We start from the raw sequence: 5000 nt of genomic DNA on the forward strand, positions 1-5000 counted from the left end.
ACTCACAAAAAAAAAAAAAATCCAAAAAATAAAACATCACTCAAGCAAGCACCTGTGGTACTTTTCTACCATACCACAACCACGCGGACTCTCTCTCTATCTCTCTCTCTATGTCTTCTCTCTCTCTCCCCCACTCTCTCTCTCTCTCTCTCTCTCTACTCGCTCTCTCTCCCCTTCCACCACCCAAAACAATGAGCAGTTCCCATGCAGTCTTTCCGCCATTCCGTCATCCCTCATCGATCAGTCAGCCTGGTAATAATGATCATGATCATGGTGGCTGCTTTGCTCTGTCGCCATGGGGACTATAGAGAGTCACCCACAACCATTGGTCCTGCAGTTTTGGACCCGTTCACGCTTTTTTTTTTTTTTTTTTTTTTTTTTTGTCCCCCAAGCCCCCTCCCCCCGCCACCCACCCCTCCCTTTTATTATTAAAAAAAAAAAAAAAATTAAATGGCCGGGAAGGTGGTGGTGGTAGGGATGGTTGAGGTGGTGGTGGTGGTGGTGGTGTTGGTGGGTGATGATTAATCATTCTTTTAGCGGATCAATCTTTTTTCTTTTTTTTTCTCTCTTCTTTTTTTCCCCTCGTGTGTGTGTGTGGAGATGATTGACTGAGCAATATGGAGAGAGTGTTTCGTTGTTAGTTTCGCGCATAGGGTGTGTGGGTGGTGGGAGGGTTGGGGTGGAAGGGTAGGGGGTGGTCCGGGATTGGTGGTGGTGTGTGTGTGTGTGTGTGTGTGGATGGAGGGTGGTGGTGGTGGTCGTGGCGGGTGTAGTTGTGGGGTGGGGGTGGGGGTTGGGGGGTGTACGTGGGCGATTTGAATAATCAATTGATGATGGCGTCAGCGAGGGATCTAAACTGGACAGGTAGACTCAAGCTGTGTTTTGTCATATAAATCAATCTCTCATCTCCTGTTTCTTTTTTTTTCTTTTCTTTTTTATATTAAGATAAGATAAGATAAGATAAGATAAGAATAACTTTATTATCTCCAACTGGAGAAATTTGGTCAGGTGCATTATCACAGCATAGACAAGTAAACAACATGGGGACCATAACTGTAAAAGTCAACAACAGCTTTTACGAATATTACGAAGATACATATGTAAAAAATACCACATACACCGTTTCATACATACATCCACACACTGCAGGTAATAACTAGTATTCTTAATGTAAAAACAGAAAGAATTAAGAAACATTATTTGAATATAATTATAAATATAGCCTACTATACTGCACATTGATTATAATAGACAGATAAGAATAAAGATAAATTGCGGAAAACCGCAACCAGATAATCAGCACACATCCGCACCCCCCCCACCCCCCACCCCCACCCACACACGCGGATTATTCTGCTTATTTGTCTGTTTTGTTTGTTTACTTTGGATGCTTGTTTATCTAATCTATTATGGAAGTTTCTTATTTCGTGTTTCAGAGTTTAGATGTGTGTGTGTGTGTGTGTGTGTGTGTGTGTGTGTGTGTGTGTGTGTGTGTGTGTGTGTGTGCATGTTCGTGTGAATTGTTTTGGAGAGACAGAGAGAGAGAGAGAGAGAGAGAGAGAGAGAGAGAGAGAGAGAGAGAGAGACAGACAGACAGACAGACAGACAGACAGACAGAGAAAGGGACAGGAAGACAGACAGACAGACAGACACAGTGACAGACACACACAGACAAACAAAGAGACAGACAGACAGACAGACAAGACATCAGAGACAAAGTCAGAGAGAGAGAGAGAGAGAGAGAGAGAGAGAGAGAGAGAGAGAGAGAGAGAGAGAGAGAGAGAGAGAGAGAGAGAACACTTTCTCATATTCACAATGAAAGTACATTATTTGCTGTATAACCACGATGCATCGAACAATGTATCGTCGTTCCAATACAAAGATATTCCATTCATCACACCACCAGACTTCCTGCTGTCAGCATCGTGAGATGTGGGCGTGGGTATGGATGTGGACGGATTCGCTGATCGTGGCCGATTTGTTTTTGTTTTTTTTTGTGTGTTTTTTTTTCCAATCCTTATTCCATCTTATTCATTTGCCTTCTCTCTGTGTCGCTTTCTCTCAACAACAACAACAACAACGACAACGACAGAAAAAAAACAAACAAAAGCATATCACACACACACACACACACACACACACACACACACACACACACACACACACACACACACACACACACACACACATATATATATATACATATATTTATTGATGTATTTACTTTGTGTTATGTTTATTTTGTTTGTCTTTTCTTTTCCTTTTTCATTTCATTTGTTTATTGTCTCTTTCTCTCAACAACAACAACAGAAAAAAAACAAACAAAACAGACAAAAACACACACATGTGTATATATATGCATATATGTATTGATGTATTTACCTTGTGTTATATTTATTTTGTTTGTCTTTTCTTTTCTTTTTTTCATTTCATTTGTTCATTGTTTTATACAAAACCCTGTGCAGGCTTTCATTGCCTGACCTGCGCGTTTGGTTCTGGCGCAGGTAAGGTACCTGCTTTATTCTATTGATTTATTTATTTATCTTCGGCGCATACAAAACTCTGCTGCCCGACTCGTCCTCAGAAAGAAAAGATCTGAGCACATCACTCCTCTTTTGCAACATCTCCACTGGTTCCCTGTCTCACACAGAATAAAGTACAAGATCAGCACTCTATGTTATAAATGTATTCACAAATCTGCGCCCTCCTATCTCTGCGGCTGCCTTCACCTCTACACTCCATCTCGCTCACTAAGATCGGCTTCGGATCCACTCTGTTTAAGCGTACCCAGATTCAAACACTCGACTGCTGAACGCCGTTCTTTCTCTGTCTCTGGACCTTGCAATTGGAATGAACTTCCTCTTTCGCTTCGTCAAGTCTCCACATTCAGCTCTTTCAGGTTTGGCTTAAAAACCCACCTCTTTCCAAAATAGCCTTCCTTCCCTGCCTCTTCCTTGTCTTCAGTTTCTTCAGTTTTAGAGCTATGCATGCGTGTGAATGACTGGTGCGAAAGCGCTTTGATTTGTTTCTGCACAAAATTCAGCGCTATATAAATATAACAACAACAACAACAACAATAATAATAATAATAATAATAATAATAATAATAATTATTATTATTATTATCTTTTTGGGGGGCGTGGGGGTGGGGGTGGGGGGTAGAGGCTGCGTTGCGTATCTGGATCAGTTTCTAAGCTTTGACCCCCCCTCCCCCCTCCCCCCACCTCAGCCCCCCCCCCCCACCACCCAACCCCTCTTGAAAATAAAACACGGAAACTAAACATTGTGAAATTCAGAATTCATTGTCAAACACTGTCAAAAAAAAAAAAAAAAAAAAAAAAAAAAAAAAAAAAAAATCCCCTCCACACACGAACATTTCCATTGTCTGAAGAGTCCATAGGTCAGCCTGTTGGAGACGCACGCACACGTCTTGTCCCTAGCAGCAGCCTGTCCCTAATCCTGCTGCTAAAACAATACAGGGAAATCGAGTGTTCTCTCCACTTCATTTCGGAGCACTTCAGTTTTGATACTCTGGGGAGCGAGAGTCTTCGATAGTCAGTTGTGGAGAAAGCATCACGGATTTCAATTATTTAGATATTCTGTGATTGTGGGTGCGATCATTGCGAGATTATATAAAAGAATGTTGTTTTTTTTTTTAACATAATTATTCACCGAGTATTTCCTGTTCCTTGAGGCGTTTTTTTTTAAATTTAATTATTATTTTAAAATAATTTTAAATAATTTTTTTAATGGCTGCGAGAAGATCCTCCCCAGTTTCTGTTTTAGTAACAGAACCGCATAACCGCATATGTGGAGTGATGGCCTAGAGATAACGCGTCGCCTAGGAAGCGAGAGAATCCGAGCGCGCTGGTTCGAATCACGGCTCAACCGCCGATAATTTCTCCCCCTCCACTAGACCTTCAGTGGTGGTCTGGACGCTAGTCTTTCGGATGAGACGATAAACCGAGGTCCCGTGTGCAGCATGCACTTAGCGCACGTAAAAGAACCCTCGGCAACAAAAAAAGGTTGGCCTGGCAAAATTCTGTAGAAAAATCCACTTCGATAGGGAAAACAAATAAAACTGCACGCAGGAAAAAATACTGGCAAAAAAAAGGGGTGGCGCTGTAGTGTAGCGACGCGCTCTCCCTGGGAGAGCAGCCCGAATTTCACACAGAGAAATCTCTTGTGATAACTGAAAAGAAATACAAACAAAATACACAGCCTCAGTCTTGTTGAGCCGGGCTGTCCAAGACTGACAAATAACAGTCGCTTCGTTAATGCCCCAAAGTTGGTTGGTCGCTGTTAGGGACACCCGTGAAACACACACACACACACACACACACACACACACACACGCACACACACACACGCACGCACACACGCACACACATATATACATGCGCGCACTTGCTTGCTGTAAAAACGTCTGAGAAGCTAACACGTGCCTGATTTATCGTGTAGCTCAAATAAGACCAGCTCGCTCCAAGAGCTCTCCTCTGGCAGGCAATCTTCAAGCTCTGCATCCCTCCTTCCCCACCCTCTCCTTCCTCACCCCTCCCCCCCCCCCCCCCCCCCCCACACTTCGTCCCCAAAGAGTTTCCCTTCCACCACCACCCTTACCCCCGCCCCACACCTCCTCCTCAATTCACTTCTTTTAATGTCTTCGGTCGTTCTAATGTTCTCCAGAAAGTTTGTCCATGCCTGCTTGTGTCGTGTTTGTGTTTGATGTAGGTTTGGCATACAGTGACCGTTTTCCGAAGACCTCTTCAAGCTTTAAATGTCAGTGAGCGAGAGAACGAACGTGCAAGCGAGCGAGAGAGAGACAGAGAGAGAGAGACAGAGGGAGAATTAGAGAGGGTTCACGAAGACTTGTATTTGTAGCCTATCTTCGTCATATCAATGAGATGATTATCATTTTGTGCTTTGATATATTTTCAAATTTAACCATGTTGAAAAACAAAAACAAAACTATTCTTAGATTTTTTCCCCCATGATGTTGA

This window comes from Babylonia areolata, chromosome 19 (assembly GCF_041734735.1).
Source record: "Babylonia areolata isolate BAREFJ2019XMU chromosome 19, ASM4173473v1, whole genome shotgun sequence".
In the NCBI taxonomy this organism is placed as follows: domain Eukaryota; kingdom Metazoa; phylum Mollusca; class Gastropoda; order Neogastropoda; family Buccinidae; genus Babylonia; species Babylonia areolata.